The sequence below is a fragment of the Macrosteles quadrilineatus genome, unplaced genomic scaffold (genome assembly GCF_028750875.1).
Source record: "Macrosteles quadrilineatus isolate MER2022 unplaced genomic scaffold, UCM_ALF_1.0 Scaffold_2__2_contigs__length_208266976, whole genome shotgun sequence".
NCBI classification, from domain to species: Eukaryota; Metazoa; Arthropoda; class Insecta; order Hemiptera; family Cicadellidae; genus Macrosteles; species Macrosteles quadrilineatus.
Genome location: NW_026542595.1, coordinates 126,256,756 through 126,276,556, shown reverse-complemented (window position 1 = coordinate 126,276,556; position 19,801 = coordinate 126,256,756).

The window sequence follows — 19,801 nt, the reverse complement described above, 5'->3', positions numbered from 1 at the left end:
TGGGGTGGAGCCCGAAAGGATTTTCGAGATGAGAATATGCCTATATGTTAATCGGGAATGTAAGCTATCATCATGCCAAATTTCAGCCCAATCCGTCCAGTGGTTTATGCGTGATTGAACTTCAAACACACAAACAAACAAACAAACACACAAACTATTACATTTATAATATTAGTAAGATTATATAAGTTGTGTCTTTGAAAATGTGAATTCATAACACTATTTGATAACTTACTAGTATGCCATTAGAGTCCAGTTTGATCTAGTTTGATTTTACATAGCATTTAGTGGAGTTCTTTAATACATATAAATATCTCCCCACCTGACCTGAGAGCATCTGTCACATTTTCTAGATATTAAAACCCTACAACTTAAGACAAACCCTAAAACACCGAGTTTACAATTTATTGCTTTGCTAAATCTATTAGTGGTTGGCAGGACTTGAACCAGGGTCTACAGTACAAAAGGCCTGATCTTCAGTACATACACCAGCTATGTCCCAATAGTTGCTAACCCACCGGTAAAAAATGTTTTTTAGCTTTGCCATAGTGTAAATACTCAGTGGTACGGCTCTCTCCTTTCCTCCTTACGTATCTAGATAACAGAAAGGGATGTATATATATTGTAGACAACAACTTATTCAGTATGTGATATCCTCTTTCCTATAAATGCCACAAATTCGCATATTTTCTACCTCTAAAACAATACCATTAACGAAGCAATCTCATAACTCAACTACGGTAAATTCACTAATTCTACAACAATATTAAACTGTTTATTAATAGTGAACTTTTCTATAGTTATTTAGATCCAATCGAAAAAACATGTCTCGATGCTAACCTCACGAGCAAGCTCTTTCCTGTTAATCGTCACATTATAATAAAGATGTTTAAGGGATTCCTAAATACATATTGTGGTCCAAATGTACCTATTGTTTTTTTTATATCAATGTAAGTATACTCGTAGCAGTTTACATATCTGTATTATTGTCAGTGACATAACAACTTGCCTAACGACAACTACCAGCTGTAAAACGAGGTGAACTATAAAACAGTTGTTCGCTCCAACATCTGTGATGGGTTTAAACCTCAAGTATTGTCTCAGTAATTACATATCTATACCGCAAATAAACCATCACAACAAACCATCACAAAAGCATCTCATGATGAATCGACTAATGAAATATCATAAGATACGTCTTAAAAATACATAGAAAACGTTCAAACTGCTATCGTTTGTGACCATTTAAACCCCGTATCATCCTGAAACATATGAGAAGAGAATTAAAGCAGCATTTAGCTTAAATAATATTTGCTTTGCCATTATTTTTATTTTTCCCAGTATTTAATTAGGCTTAATGGTTTAGCTTGTGAAACTAGTTGAAATTATTAGCTATTGTAGTAGCAGTTTTAGCTATTATCAGTGGTAAAGTTCGGACCTTCAGTCCCCCAGGTCTCGGGTTCAAATCCTGCCAATAACCAATGGATTTCCTCGAAGTGATGATCCCGCTACCCCCTCTATAACTAGTCTGAGGAAATCCGGAAGAAATTCTTAGCTAGAACCTAGTAAAAATAGCCATTGTAATGTTATACCACTTATACTTATACTGTATACTGTGTTATTTTAACATGAAAAAGAAATTTCAAACTAACATTTTCTTTCTCTGCTTATACGATTTTATCTTTAGAATAACTGACCAAAGCAACGTTTGTCATGCAATCACATTTTTAGCATATGTTATTTTGGTTCACTGCTTCGATGATATAAAACTTAAAATTCTCAAATTTCGAAATCACTCCTTTTCCCACATCACCGAACCTAAAATCCCACAACACCGAATAGTCTCTGTTGAAGTGGACGTTAAACACGTTGAAAGGTAATTAAGTGTTAGATTTAACAGTAATGAGGTAATGTTGCCTTTGCCCTTTGTTGAGAGTTCATTGTTCATCAATTGAGTGCAGTTGGATCGCTAAAGCTTCATTGGCTGTTCAGTGAAGAGTTGAATGATAACAACATAGTTCTGTCGGTTTGAGTTTGAATTGTTCAAGATTAAAGGATTATTTATATTAGTGTTAGTGGTAAGGTCGATTCGTTTCCTATCTTGATTTATAATACACGAGTATACTTTGATAATTCATCAATATTGTTTGACACTTTAAATATAATGAGAAGACAAATTTGTAACCCGTTAAAATCGTAATATATAAGTACATCCAACGTTTCACTTTACCTGTTAGTGGTTAAACAGACAAACATGACAATTATATAAGTTTAACGATATATACATCGTTATCTGAAATTTTTGTAATATATGTATTCAAATTTATTTAAACACGATATAAACTATATAGTTATATTAATTCCATAATGACGATCTATAGTTAACAATGAGTAATTATCTCCTCATAAAAAATGTGTTACAAAATATTTAAGGATCAATGGTTGGTAAACAGTTTAAAAATAGTTTTTTTAACTCAAAGGCCTCTGAAATGCTAAACATCCTAGGGTTAAAGTGACAAAAGATTTAATTTAGCAGGAAATATATTTAAAAATATTATTGTTAAAAGGATTTTCCCAGTCAATAGTAATACGTAGTAAATGTTTTTCTACTACTTTAGTGTTTCTACAAAGGAAATAATTGAGATTCCTGAAGGACTTAGAGATAAAGTCCATTCATTTCCTCTAAGCGGGCTTATGGCCATTGATAAGGACAACAATAGTCAAATCATTCCTTTAGTCTGTATTTGACATGGCCCGTATGGCTGACTTTGAATAGCAGAGTTTGGAAATTAATTTATATCATAATACACATCAGTATTTGTTAAACTTTATGTAAACATCTGCATAAGATATTTGGCCTTTTTTAAAGGTTATGTGGAACCTGACAAACTATTTACTCCATCTTAGTTGTATGAAAATAAACATATTTAAGGGGTCAATTGGGGTATATATGGTTTAGTTAAATAATCGTTTTGCTTGGGGAAGCTCTATGTAATGTATTATACTGAGATCTAAGTAATAAAAATCAATGAGAAATCTCTTACAAAAAAATGTGTGCGTATTGTTGCAAAAGGCTCATATATTGAAAAAGGTCTTAAGGTGGTCTGGCTGAAAAATGCATTTGTTTGGGTTCCCTTTTAGTGTGAAGATGTTGTGTAAAGAGCTTATAGATATTAGGTTAGTCTAATAGTTTAAATCCATCATCCCTACTCACTATCCCTTCATTGGCCAGCATCCAAATGGGACTATTGGGTCTCTTACAGTTCCATAAATAATATAATGCACTAGATAATCCAATTACTTAGATGATTATTTTGAGGGTTTTTCTTGTTTAAGGTAAAATGATTAAATTATCTCAATTATTTTGATTTTTTTATACTTGTTTATATAATTTTTTTCATATCTATGAAAATGTATTCCAACATATGGATCAGAATACTATTATTTAAATAAATCGTACTAGAGGACCCATGCTGCTCCGCAGCGTTAATATAAATATAATATCCGTGAAATAATCAAATTTATGATTTTTCATTGAGTCATTTTAATCACTTAAATAAAAGCTGATATTTCACTGAAAGTTCTTAGACCAAAATATATAGGATTATATAATAATTATAACTGGTGAAATGCATCTTAAATTGATGTAAAAATTCGAAAATTAATCAAATTGTTTTTAGTCAAGTACAGTAATACAGTAGGTAAGTATTCGCCGATGCTTGATGTGAAATCTTTGCGTGCATGACTTCCATTTGAGACCTAAATCATGAAAATTTATCAGGTAGAAGAGCCAAACTACCTTGGAAAAGAGAAACAAAATTTAATCCCATAAGAAATACATGGGGAGCAAATTTCGTTTACGTATAACCAGAGTTGGATCATAGATAAATTTATGCCGATGCTTGATGGCAAATCTCTGCGTGAATACCTTCAATTTGAGACCTCAATCGTGAAAATCGGTCGGGTAGAAGAACCAAACGAACTCGGCAAAGAAAGCCCAAATTTAACTCCCATAAGAAATGGATGGAGAGCAAATTTCGTTTACGTATAAACAGAGTAGGATTATAGATAAATATATGCCAATGCTTGATGGCAAATCTGTGCGTGCATACCTTTAATTTGAGACCTCAATCATGAAAATCGGTCGGGTAGAAGAGCCAATCGAACTCGGCAAAGAAAAAACAAATTTAACTCCCATAAGAAATGCATGGAGAGCAAATTTCGTTTACGTATAATCAGAGTGGGATTATAGATAAATATATGCCGATGCTTGATGGCAAATCTGTGCGTGCATACCTTTAATTTGAGACCTCAATCATGAAAATCGGTCGGGTAGAAGAGCCAATCGAACTCGGCAAAGAAAAAACAAATTTAACTCCCATAAGAAATGCATGGAGAGCAAATTTCGTTTACGTATAATCAGAGTGGGATTATAGATAAATATATGCCGATGCTTGATGGCAAATCTGTGCGTGCATACCTTTAATTTGAGACCTCAATCATGAAAATCGGTCGGGTAGAAGAGCCAATCGAACTCGGCAAAGAAAAAACAAATTTAACTCCCATAAGAAATGCATGGAGAGCAAATTTCGTTTACGTATAATCAGAGTGGGATTATAGATAAATATATGCCGATGCTTGATGGCATATCTGTGCGTGCATACCTTTAATTTGAGACCTCAATCGTGAAAATCAGTCGGGTAGAAGAGCCAAACGAACTCGGCAAAGAAAACCCAAATTTAACTCCCATAAGAAATGCATGGAGAGCAAATTTCGTTTACGTATAAGCAGAGTGTGATTATAGATAAATATATGCCGATGCTTGATGGCAAATCTGTGCGTGCATACCTTTAATTTGAGATCTCAATCATGAAAATCGGTCGGGTAGAAGAGCTAAACAAACTCGGAAAAGAAAAACCAAATTTTTTTAATATAAAATCGTATGTTTCATGTTATTTGAATTTGAGCATGTATCACATTTTTCAATTAAATAGTCTGAACTGAATAAAAATGTATACAAATATACTTTAAACACGTGTTGATAATTAAATGTCCAATCATGGTTTAAATACAAAACAATGTCATTAAAAATTGTGGTTTTTAATAGAATGTAGACTACAGTTTTTTGTGGTCCCTAATACTAACTACATGATTTTAGTTATTTAGATATTCATCATTTTCTGTAGATTCCTAACAAATGTACTAAAAAAACAACTGATTTGATCTTTGTAAGGTTAAAATATATATGGTTTAAATAGACTGGACGTGGATGAAACGACTAAGTATAGAATTTTGTTGGAGTTTCTTTAACATATTTCAAACGTTTAGTCCCATGGTAGAAGAAGGGAGGAAGAGACCCGATGGTGTGTAAGTAAGAGGAAGGTTGGAATGCGCCTCTGGGAAAACTCTACATCAAAGTTGTATATTCATCTTACCTTTGTATCTCGACTATACAAAGTGGGCCGCTTGCTTGGCTGAAGTCCAAAAACAACTCTATAAAATATAACATCTATATATCTTAGTAAAATAATGATTGAATACACATGAGTGAAGGATTTATTTAAAACTGAGTGAGATGATCTGTGTAGCTTTGTTACTGACGTAAATCAGCTGTTTTATTAGCCAAGGTAATTTATTTATTTATTTAAAACCCAATGATCAGGAACAGCTGGTAAAAAATCACAAAAAGCCTTCCACATACAATGAAGAGAAATAGCCTGAAATAACCTTATCCATAAGAATGATTAACCTATAATTTACCAGGTACAATCTGCGTTATCGACGACCAACTATCCTGTATCTTTGCTTTTGCACAATTCTGTATTATTCATCCAATAGTAATCTCCTTTTATACCCTCACAATCTCCCATAAAAATTTCTTGCCAGTCAAATTATTATCAATTAATTCCAAATTGGAAACAGTAAAATAAATTACAGTCGAAATAATTGAAAATAATTTGTGAAAACTTTCTAGTTCCACAATGAACGATTTAGAGTTCTTCATCAACGAAAAAGCTCTTTATACAAAACCGTTGGAGCAATTTGTTGTTAAGGGTGAAGACCTAATAAGTAACTGTAATGGGTTTGTTTACTCGATCAAATTAGTCTTGTCATTGTTGCTTGTATTGTCTTCGAGCATTGTTGTTGATATAGTTAATCTGGTCATTGTTGTTAGTATTGTTACTTTAATCATTGTTGCATTGTTGTATATGTTACTTCTGTAGTTGTTTTTAATGTTTAAGAAATGTATTAATGGGGATTCCAATGCTGAAAGTGGTTTGTCTAAGTATTTCATAACTAATATATTTTTAACGTTATTGTATTTACTATTGTAAACAATAGTAGTCTAAATTGTTTGATCAAATACTGTTTTTTTTTTCATTACACAAAAGAATCCTAAACAAAGATCTTTCTTAGTTCAGATAAGTATCAATGCATAGCCAAATTAATTTATTAGATATTTTAGGGATTTTTAAAACTATTTTTCTACACAATAAATTACTTTAAAGGGTTTTCAGAACTAATTCACTTAGTAGTTGTGTATGTTGGATCTATAAATGAAAGCCAATCTTCAGTCTCCACTTATGTGTTTCACACCATTTGGCTCCAGTCTGGCTTATGTGGAGAAATAAGACAGTAGACTTTGTCTTAACTGGACACTGTATAACGTTTGTGAAACATTTCATTTTTTTAACATAAACTAGTGCAGAAAACCACAGAACAGATTCAATTATGACTTTCGTTTTCTACGTTTTCCAACAAAACTCTATCAATAGTTCTTTTGGCAATGTTGAATCGTTTAATGGGTAGTTTCGTTATTTAAACTCAAAGCAATACCATCACGATGTGTTCATCATGGTTGCATATATGACAAGGTTTATTTTAATTTAATTGTAATGTTATTTTCCTTGGCGGATCAAAAACACTATAATACTTTAACAACATATTGACATTTTCTTGTAGCCAAAACACCAGTTTGGAGTCCACAAAAACTCATTTATTCTACTCAGTTATTCAACTTTAAATCATTTATTCTTAAACTATCATGCTAAAATGCCATAGTTGATGTAAAATTGTGTTTACTTAAAATTGAAATGCCATCTTCTTTCCATAAACTCCTCACTGAATATAACATTTAAAAACTTAAACAATATGTATACTCCCTTATGGATCTAAGATTTGATGGATCCAAGACCTAACATATTTTCTTTGTGACACATAAAATGTTAAATGAAACGAAAGGTTCAATGGCCGTGCCACGTGTTCTGAGTAAAATATTAGTGTAGGGGTGCGTTGGAAATGGCGGGGACAAAACTTGTTATGAACAAATGTTTACAACAAATTATTTTTATTTATAAGATCGTCTACTCCCAACAATTAGACTAAATACATTACAAATAAGGATCTAGTGGACTAAAAGCAATTATGTAGAGAATTTATCAAGCTTGTAAAACTTGAAATACTAAATTTCCTTACCTCCACAAGCTGGCGTTGTACAAGTATCAATTTTGAAGTCGAAACTGCACGGTCAGCTTTATAAGATCTATTCAAAACAAAAAAAATCCCATCAGGATTTAGTCTTCGCATTGAAATCCGCGTGAACAGAATCATAACGAACGAAATTTAAGTTTTGTGTAATATTCATTGTTCAAAACTAATTGACTCACGGATTAAATATTTAATGTTTTGAAATTTCCTTTACTTACCTCAATACTGAGTATAAGGGGAAGGAAATATAATATATTATAGCCAAGGAGTTATTCAAGGAAAAACTAAATTAATCATAAAATCTTAAATTAGAATAATATTTGTCAGCTTAAAAATTAATTTGACAAAATCGTATCATTTGCCTCCAAGAGTTTAGCTAGTCTAATTTACATAGAATTGATATTAATTAATTAGAGTATAGCGTATATATATATATATATATTTCTGTGGGTATATATATATTTGAGTGGGTGTTTGCTTGCATAAAATCAATTTTATTTAATGTTATTCATTTTCCAACAACTCAACTGACATTTTGTAAGCTATAGAGTTGTATAAACACTAAAAATAAACCATTATTACACTTTTAAGTTAATTGTTATTAGTAATTTTGTAGTTAAATTGCTTCAGTTAATATTCTGTCAAAAACAAAAATGAATAATTAATATACACTGTTTCCTTGATTAAATGTGTAAAATTGAGTATTTGTACCCATTATACGTTCAAACAGAAGGTTAATTTGAAAACTTATTTTTAAAGCACATTTTTTTCCTTGAGTAACTTTAACTAAGTTACAATCCTAAACTTTTCCAAAGATAACTTTTATAATGTATAATGTAATATTATTTCTCCTGAAAAGATTCAAATAAAATTTTGGGTGTCCCAACATGAAATAAAGCTAGATAATTTATGTCCATTCGTTATTGTTAACGTTGCATAAAAGAGATAACGGATATTATAATTGCTGAACTGTTGTTCCATTTAGTATTTGGATCAGGGACATAGTCGTGTTTAATAAAATAGTAGTTTGCAAAACAGTTAAATTTTAAAAGTTAATTTAAAACCCATAAAAGATTGTTAATACAAATCCTAAAGTTTTAGGAAACATGACGATTTTATCTAAATATTGAAAAATTCATTCTTAGTTAGCAGGAAAAGGGAGAAAATGTCACCATATAAAGCATATTACGTTTAGGTATTGTACTGCAAAACTTAGCTTACGTGGCAAAAAGTAAAAAAAGGCTGGTCGAAGGCCAATGCCAAGGATAAATGTTTTACTGTTGCTGCTTCATATAATATCTTCCTATTCTTGTTTCACCACATTCGCCAAGAGTTGGTTTGAACAGAAATATTTTAACAGGATTTGTACTGGACGCATTACACTATTTGACAACCAATATATTTACAACCAATTCCACTCCTGTAAAACTTAGAATTATGTTATGTAAAATATTTAACTCTTATATGATGTAGTGTAAGGGTTGTAAGGATTTAATTATGAATAAAGTTTATAAAGTTTAATTAGGCCTGCGTTTATAACCAGGAGCAGTTCATCCCAAACATTCGCGAAAAACCCCTATAATTGTTATGTAAAAATCTGTAGCAAATTTAGCAGCCTAGTGACCTAGCACCAAAAACAAGTAACGGGTCTATATTGTAGCGGTACCAATGTCTTTGGAATCCCCCCCCCCCACGGTTCAGTAGGCCATGGTGACATACCATTGGGATGATTCTGAAACCAAAAAGACTAAGCAATACTTGTTCCTTTTAGCAAATTTCCCTATTTTATATTATTGTTACTAATAAGTTTAATATACCACATAAATTCAACCTTTGGAAAATCGTATTTAACACTTTTATAAACAAGATACATTATAGGCTGTAACACAGAAAAGTTTTTAAGTTCAGCGACCAAGCCATTGTACTCCACGTGTTTGTAGTTAAAATGATTTAAGTATTTGGGGGAAATGCCTGCCTTTCTTAAATTACCACACTTTCAAAAAGCTTCTTCCGCTGCTTCGTTAAATATATATTTTATTAGGAGTTAACTTTTGAATATTTCGGAAATGTATAAAGAAATTCAAGTATTAATTTAATACTATAGGTCGTCCAGTGGTCAAAAACTCGACAAAATATATTAAGAGGGTTCCCTACCCCCGCCGAAAAACGTCAGAAAACCGCTTCGCGCGGTATCATATAGCGATTCTAGTTTTAACATTTAAATTGTGAACCAAACACCATTTTGTACATAAAGAGTGGTTCTACTAAGTTTGCTTTTTAAAAAATGTCTATGCTTACGCAATCAAGGGCAACGACTTGTCAAAGTTAGTGAACTTTACAGTTAAATAATAATATCTTTTTATGAAATTATCGATTTTTAATAAAGCAATATTAGTGCGAAATTTAACTAAAAATATCAAGTCACTTTTAGTTTCAAGAAAAGATTATTTTCTGTATGTGCAAAATGAAACCGCGTAAAACCTTGCACGGCGAAAAGTGCTATGATTCTGACGGACTCTAGCGGCCTTTATCGAAACTACTGTCTCGCGGAGGGACCACAATAATGTTAAATGGACCAGCAGACAGCAATCCTAGGGAATATTTTGTCGTCTTGTAGTTCCAACTAAACTCACCAGGGTCGCAGAAAATTGAAAACAGTTCGAGGCAGGGAACCCCCTTAATGTACAGACTTGTCTATTTTCACCTCACTCTGTAAATAAAACATGTGATTGGAATTTCTTCCATTTGTTTGGATTTTCTGTTTATATTTCGTTGTTATTTCGTCACCAACATGGCAAGAAGAAAATTCTATCACAATCGGGACAATTATTGTGCACTTAAATGCCATTTTGTTACTATATAAAAAAAAGCTGCCTAAACAATGTCCAGAGTAATTTAGTAACAACACCAATGTTTAAAATGTTCCCTGACAAAAATCCTTAGGATACCAATGGCGTAGACACACAAAATAAGTGAGAAACGGCGAATGGAGGATCTTCCCGAGCACAAACGCAAGCGAAAGTTTTATGTGGAATATAACAACCAAAACAAAGTTTGGTGGCTGAACGTGTCTGGGGCCAATGACCTTTGCTTACGACAATGTTTGGGACAATATACCTTATGTGCATTATTTTTATGTATTTACACATAATTTGTGAAACATCTTAATTCAATTATTAGCCATGTAAATCACCTGAAATATGAATTAGTTTTCGTGTAAGGAGTTTTTAATACATACAGTTCTCTGTGCCTAAAGTAAATTCCACATTTTAATTATTTTCATTGGGAATTGGCTAGATTTGAACTTGAAAACAGTTAATCTTTCTAATCAATGGATGAAACTTTTCTTTACTTCCAACTAATTCATCACATACCGAAAGATTTTTAAACTTATTGATAATTACAATAATAATACTATCAACAAAATGTTCAAGTACCCGTAGAAATGGTTTCATTTTAAATATCATAAAGTGAAAAATACAATTTTAATTGATATCTCTTTTCATTTTCAAAGAACTTTATTATAGTTAAAAGTATTTCAGGCATCTATACTTATTTAATACGCAAGCAGGATTTTTGTGACAATTACTCCTCCGAAACTACTGAACCGATTGACATGTTTTTGGTGTCATTGGAAAGAGCGTAACGTGAAGTTGTGCAGGAAACATTCTTTTTAGGTAAATAATCAGAGAGTGAGTCCCTGGGGCCCTTTAAAGTTTCGTATTTCTCCATAAGATTAACATGGGAAACAAACATTGTTTTGAAACTCCAGCTGTTGTCAGAAATTAAATATTACATTTAAATGTGAACAACCAGAACTGTCAAATTCCTGAAGAAGAACACATGTTGTTAATTGTAAACAGTCAATGTGTAAATTATCTATGTTGTATTAAAAATGTGTATAGTTTTGGATGTTGGTTTGTGTTTAATGATATAAGTTATTAATTATTGAATTTTTATTTTAAGGATTTGGCATATGAGTATGTCTATGATAAATAACTTCATTTCAGAGTTCTGCCAGTTTTTGCCTAACTCTGTTCTGTAGAGTTTAAAGTAGCCTACACCCTCACCTACAAATTGGCTAAATAACTTAGGTAGGCCTACGGTACATTATAAAAGCCGACAGCCTTTTTACTTTGACTTAAATTTGTAAGCTTACCTTTTCCCGTCCATGGACAGTTTGATAGTTAAACATTAACCCTTTAAACTGGAATAGGACTGTTATGTAAATTGTGAGTATTTTTATCAGTTAATAATCTTTTAGTTGACTCTTTTAAAATCATCGGGAATTATGACTGTTATTAGTTTTAAACAAGTCATTTGTTTATTTGTAACTCCTCAACTCATGTACTTATTTGAAATTGCTCGATTTCGAGCAACATGTACACTAGTATTATAAAATATCCAACGATTGCTGAGATAGCTAAAAGCTGACCTGGTTAGCCAGATGTGAGTATAAATGTTATAGTACAAGGACGGTCAAACGATTTATCAAAAAGTAAAAAGTTAGATGATAAATCGTGTTTGGCGTTCTCTAAATCCCTACAGTTGTTGGTTTATTCCAATCAATTGGTATTTAGGTTATCAGTAAAAAATAACATTTTAATCTTTTTAACTTATATTTTTTTAATTTAGATTTTTTTAATTTAAAATTTATATATTTTTTTTATTAAAATCCATGGATGTATTTGAGTTAAAATAATATTTTCCTACAGTCACCCGGCAAAGTTGGCTTCCTTGTACTGTTTATAGTACAGAAAGCTGCTAATTGCTGCATATTTATACTTTGCCGTACGGTTTATACTTTGCCGTACGGTTTATACTTTGCCGCACATCAGGATTCCAACGAAACAACACAAAACAGCGTGGTTCTAGTATGCACGTAATCCGTGTACGCTTGGAAATAGGTTGGCAACACTTAAAGATAATAATACTATGAGCAGCTGATTGACTATTATAATTTCGATTTAACCTGTCATTTCGTGTTTATAGTTTCGGTATTTCTGAACTTCCTGGACATTTCTTTTAAACGTTTTTAAAACATTCCTACGATCTTAATAAACAAAAAAAATATATTTAAAGCGTTTTTTAGGCGCGGAAACCACTTCAAATTACAAAAACATACGGAACTATATTCTCAAAACGCGGAGCACATTTCTTGCCGAGGAAAAATAGCGGAGTGATACGGACCGCGGGTACTACTTTCTCTAAGGGCACCATTTGTGTTGCCAGCTGAATCTAAAAACGTGTTGTATAGTGTTTGAAAGACTAATTATTTATATGATTTATAGTGACTGTAGGAAAAATATAATGTGTAACACGAGTGAAAAAGGCCTTTGCTGCACTCGAGATCATTCCGCACTCGCCTGCGGCTCGTGCGTAAACATTGCTCTCGTGTGCAGCAAAGTGCCACTTTCACCACTAGTTACACAAATAACTATTTCACAAGCACGGGTTTATTTGGCCAAAAGCAGATTAAAATGCTTTAGCTAAAACATTGCTATTTGTAAATAGGTTTGCAAATTAACAAGAAAATGTTTTAATATAAATTTAATTAACTCTAAAGCAAAAAACAAACAGGAATAAGTAGGTAGGTAGTTAGAATTTTCACTTTATTTTTTTCTATAGTGCATGCTAATGGCATGAGGTTTCTATGCACTGCTTGTGTTTGGATTAAGAACCCATTTGTCCATCACTACTTTTACAGTACAAAGTGAATCCAAAAAGCATTTTTGAGTAACTTGAATTTGATATACTGTCTACCAAATAGTAAGAAAAATACAATTTTTTATTTTTTACTAGACAAATCAATTCGCTTATGGGATAGTTACTTGTCAAGAGTAATCAGTTTATTTATGTACAGAAACTGGAGGTTAGATAATTCATCAAAGATTTTCATAATACCCGACATTTTTAGACGATAAAATCTGAAACTATGAGAAATGGACGAGGAAACAGTTGAATAATGTAACAGCCATTAATAATTTATTGTTAGACGAGCGTTTTCTCTGTTTCCTGTATGGTTTCCGTCCGGTTAACCTGGCCTTATGGTTTACACCTGTACATTTGTTAACTATTAACCTGTTTTAATGTGGTAAGAACCAGACTAGTTCCCAGTAACCATATTAAAATTATATTTAATACATTTCGTAGGGAGGGTTAAGTGATAATTGATGATAGTTTTAGCAAATGTCTCTATAGAAGAGAAGCTATTATCGTAGGTGGCAGGGAAAGACTATGACCCGGGAACGGTGTAAATTTTAATTTTTACGAACGACTTTTCATTGCGATTAGGTCGTCTTATGAAATATTCATACAAGAGTACAGTCTAATCTAAGAAATCCAGTTAGATTGAGGTATTGATTGTAATTTGACTTAGATTGTTTTTTAACGATTTTACAGGTATGTTATTTTTCATTTAGTTTAATTAATTAGATAAAAACAATGAATCAGCCGTTCTAAAAAGTCTTTTTAAGTGCTTAATAACAAACAACCGTTTAATTAATTTATGTATTTATTTCCAAGTTTAAAGTATGAGCTCACCCAAGCTTGAAGCTTTATGAACCTTGGCGATGACTAAATTATTCTCTTGATCATATTTGGGGAACGAGTTCCAATAGTATAGTAATTTCAATAATAATTTCCTCCATATCAATTAAAATTACCATACTGTCCTTTCAGAGTAGTTTTTAGACTCCGGTGTGAGCAAAAGAAATTAATTGTGGAATTGTTATTTGTAGTAAAAGGGATAAGTGAAATTAACACTGACACAAAGATACTCTATGCTGTCTTTTTGTTTTCCTATTTAGTTTCGTTTTTAATCCTGACTTTGTATTTTTCTAAATGAACTATGGACTATAATTTTCATTAACTTTGTACACTTTTGAATCATCTAGTACAGGGTGACTGCCGGGAACCGGACGTTTTTTAAATGAATAGTACACCCTTATTTTATATAGTAAAATTATTTAATTGTTGAATATATATTGGTGAAAACATACCATTTCAAAAAACATATGTTTTATGGAACCTTTTATCCTAGTTTGGGTTTATTTCTTAAAGATGATATCATGCATGTGATGGCCGTTAACCTGGATACAGGTTTCCAACCTCTGGAGAAAATCATTACGCACTCTCATCAACATGTCTTGTCCAATCAAATTCACCTCTTCGGTGATTGCATCTTTTAGCTGCAATAATGTTCGTGGTTTGTGAACATGACACGAGCTTATTTCAAATACCCCCATAAGAAATAGTCACAGGGCGACAAATCTGGTGACCACGGCACGTCACCAAAACGTGAAATCAACTTGCCAGGGAACATGTTCTTCACAACTCGCATCGATGCAGCGGCAGTATGCGCTGTGGCCCCATCTTGTTGGAAGTAAACATTTTTCACGTTTATTCCTCGCCTCCGAAGATGTGGCTTGAGATATGTTTCCAACATGTGAACATAGCGTGCATAATTCACTGTCACTGTGACTCCATTTTCCTAAAAAAAAAAAATACGGACCAATTATCCCAAAGTGGCCTACAGCACACCAAACCGTTACTTTTGGAGAAAGGAGTGGTTTTTCATGAAAGTTACATGGATTTTCAGGAGCCCAATATCGTAAGTTTTGTTTGTTCACTGAACCGTTTAAGTGGAAGTGAGCTTCGTCGCTCATTAACATGATTACATCAGGATTATCAGTAAACAACACCTGCATACGTACTGTGAAATCTTCTCTTTGTCCATAGTCCCTCTTTTTCAGTAGCTGTACCACCTGTATTTTGAAGGGATGAAATTTTAAATCTGATTTTAAAATTATTCTGACAGAATCGCACTTTATGCGGCATGAAGCGCATGCGTAGCTCTTGTGCATGTCTTTGTGCAGAGCGACCCGGGCTCCTCATCAAAGCAATTCTCACTGTGGCGATCTTGTCTGGTGTTCTCACTGTTCTTGCTGGACCGGGTGGCTTTTTCTTCGATACTGTTCCTGTTGTTCTGAACTTTTGCACCCATCTTAGCAATGTATTTCGGCTTGGAACCGTGTCATTCCGCGCAATATTAAAGTGGCGTCGGAAGACACGCTGTGTTTTGATAACGGATTCGCCATTTTTAATAAATGTGTCATAATGCAAAACCACGATGCTGAACTGACCACTGATCCATCGTGACTAAAATGGTAAAGCTCACTTAAAACAATGACATAACCTCAATCTCCCTAGCACGTGTAGCAACAATGTAACAGCTGTTTCAAATTCGTCCGGTTCCCGGCAGTCACCCTGTATAATCCTAAGGTCATAACACGTAAACATAAACATCCTCTTCCAGAATCTGCTGCCTCTAACTTCATATACTTCACAAAGTGTCAAGTATGGAGGATGAAGAGAGATGATCCAACCAACAAAACTTGACTAACTTTCATATCGGGATTTATCGATGGTTCCGTTCACTTATATCAAAAACATGTATTATAAAAAAATACCTCACTTAGCTTCCAAATTCTGGCTACTTAAAAGATGTATTGTTATTGTAAAAATTGTATTTGCTGGAAAGGGTTATACAAGTTAATAACTGATAATAAGATAAGGTCAGTGAATACTAAGACTGTGTCGTTGATTGGTTCAGTTGTAAGTTTGCCAATGTTTGTGGATTTTTTCTTATTTTATTTGTATAAAGTATAAATAAACCGTGACATGACTAATGTAAATGTGTGTTAGTCAATTGGTCCAGTAAATGATTGCGTGTGTGTGCCTACACATCATCTCAAGATTCCCGCCACATTGTGTATCCCATCAGCAAACTTCGCCCACATTTCCAAGGCTGAGTGCAGATATCAGTTACATCTGACCTCACGTCACTCACACACGTGCCTAAGCAACTTTCACTTAGATTTTGGGTCAAAAGTGTAAATATTTTAATTTTGATTTAATTAATTTTATTTTATGTGTAACCTTCACATTCAGTGGCGTAGTCTCTAGCCCGGAAACTTTTTACACATTCAGTCTATGCCTAGAGAGTTGAGGAATCATCACTGAGATATAAGTCATTGGGGATTGGCTGGATTTGAACCCGAAACCAGAGAAATGAAGTTCCATGCTCTACCACTAGTCAAACTCTCTACTCAAACACATTTTATGGAAAGAACACGCTCTTCACGTCTTTACATTTTGAAACCCTTAGCTGTGTCATTTTTTACCTTGCCATTTTGAACTAACTTGGAAAAATATCAGTATGAGTTTTTTTTACTAGTATCATTGTTTAGGAGGTCGAGCCGGTCTAGTGGTTAGAGCAAGGGACTACGGCCCCTGAGGCACCGGGTTCAAATCCCGTCAAATCACCAATGGATTTTATCTAAGTGATAATTCCGCTACCCCTAGGTCTAGCCTGAAGTAATGTGAAAAAAAATCCTAGGACAAAAAGTCATAGTTTAACAAATTTTCTTTGGTCAAGGAGTGTACCTTAAAAGGTCACTAGAGAGATTGGGGACACCCTGTGTATTTACTCTGTTGTAAAGCTAGAGTGTAAAATTTGTTTCTTGCGTTGCGTTCTTTATTTTAAAATATAAATTTACCCATAATTTACTATTGGTTCCAAGCATAAACAGTTTGAAGTTAACAAGATTATTAACCACTTGCCACAACTCAAACGCAAACACAAAGTTACACAAGTTTGTTTCGCCACAAGTTTGTATTTGATTTGAAGATTGTATTTGACAACATTCACACCTTGTTGTACAACTTAGCATTATCGTTATCAATAAAATAAAATATATCTTTCATCATTTTCCTACCATAATATGGATGTTGAAGCATTGCTTTTTAGATATCCACAGTCATCATCTACATAGGATGATTCTGAATTCATTTGGAAATAATACAAATTATTTAGTTTTCAATACTCTATGCCGCAGGTCTTAGGGATCAATCTAAATTATTTTATATTGGTTAATCTAATAAGTCTGACATAATTTCTTACAAGGCAAAGAATCAAATACAATAATCTGCAGGACCTCACAATAAGGTCAGAAATGTTCTCAGAAAATGTGGAGCGGAAGACAAATATTGTTTGTTGTTCTTCTACTGTAATGAAATATTTTGGCTTTCTATTTTTAACAAAATTGGAAAAGATCAGTTATTTTTGTTCATTACACACATTGCAATAAATATGACTTAAGTTTATACGTAATTAGCAACATAAACAAATGCAGCATTTCGGTTAACTGTTACAAATATTTTTGTATAAATCTCTCTTCCTATGGATTTTCACAGTGTTATATTTTTAATATCGTATTTTCTATTTAAAATGCATATTATGCAAAATAAAATAGCTTCTAAGAACTTGAAAGAGCTTAAAGCGGCTAACGAATTTTAAAATAAATATGGTTTCATTTTTCTATCACACGCCAAAATGTTTTATACTATACACACTATAATCGTACCTATATCAAAAATATAAAAAAGTTGCAACCTATATGCATTAATATTCAAGCCAAAGTCAGCAAGCAAAATACAGTGCCCAAGTAATTCTCTTTTTCAAAGATACATTTTAATTTAATTTTTTTATATAATTTATAACAGGTGAAAATCTTTGCAAACTTGATTTTGAAGCCATAAGTAACTATATACAAACTTCAGTTAAAAGGAAGCTGGAGTATAAATTAAAACAAGAGCTAGGGAAGGTCCATGTTTATCTACATTCATACAGTGGAGCCAACCCGCTGTTGAAATAAAACCAAAATTCTCTCACAAACTAATGAATTGTTGTATGTAGTGTTACTTTTAAATAAGAATGTCATATTATTACTGACTTCTACTTAATATTACCTAAGCTTTAACTTGCATTATTATAAGTTAGCAGTATAGCAGTATGTTTATTATAAGTTGAGAATGGAAACACGGGATTATTTTAGTAGTAAGTAGTATAAAAAGTAGGAAAATAGTGCAGTACTATTCTTGGAAATAGTCACAATTTTCTGTTAAGATGTAAGGACGTCGACTTTTTTAAGTAGGCCAAAAAGTACATACTTCATCTCAATGTTTGAGTTATTATCAGGTTAAGTGTCATAAAAGGCCATGTGATAACTTTGCATATTTTAATATCAAATTTCCAATTTCTTTATTCTACAAAGATGGTTCTAACATAATAATTTAGTTATACCAAAGCAAAGCTTTTGCAGGAATAAAATAAAGTCAGTCCGAACAACTACATTAACAATTTATTGTTTTCCATTTACAAATATATAGGTATGTTACGTATAAAGCTGATAATTCATCTTTAGGGCTGCATTGTATAAAACATTCATATAAAATATTTTACATCCTTTATCACTACTGGACGTCAAAATATGTCTACTGCTGAGGATGTCTCGTTTTTACGCCATCCTGTGAACAACATAACATAATCATTAACATTTCAAACAACCTTTTCGTGAAACAAATAGAGGTTAGTTTCAATGTCATTTAACATTTCGGATTAGTAAGGTTTTTTTCGTAAACAGCTGGGGGTGTTATAAAAAAAGTGTAATTCTGTTACAATATTTGTTAGAATTATTTATTTTGTATTTATATAGCCTCACACAAATTTCAAAATAAATTAAATCATTTAGAAAATCTAAATTTTTGTCAACCTTTCCGAGTATAAACAAGTATAGAAAATTACGTTATGTATGAATTAATTAAGCTGTCTACTACTACTTATGAAAAGGGGGGTCGAGACCATAATAATTCATATACATTGTCGAAATACATATTTTTACGCGTAAATGGTGTTGATTAGAAGTTATTAAAAATTTTTAAAGTCATAACTAAAATTAAATGTATGTCTATGTAATTATTAATTTTGTTTAATACTTACTCAATTATTGTTGACGATCTCACACTCTTTCTTAGGTCCGGGTCAACCATAACAAGGACGAAATCCTACAAAATATAACGTTTAATCTTAGTACATAAAGGAGTACGAAATATTTTCTGAGTGAGATTAAGTTTCATGAAAAAGAAATTATTGTTTGATATACAGTATACCTAGTCATTTCTTCAATTTATTTGAAACGTGTTTCACCAAAATCCATAAAAGTTCACCCACCACCAATTTAATTAAAAATATAACTAAAGCAATTAGTTATTAATTATATTTTATCCCTTTAATACCACCCCTCTCAATTACATTACAATATCCCTTTAAGCCACACAACAGTAATATCATGTTACCAGATTAGTTCTGAAAGTCTTGACAGTGAAGAAGTCAAATCATCCAGGACTCCAAGATATTAAAGCGGATATTGCTGTTACCAACACAACAAAAAGTAACTTCCCATTGTTGTGA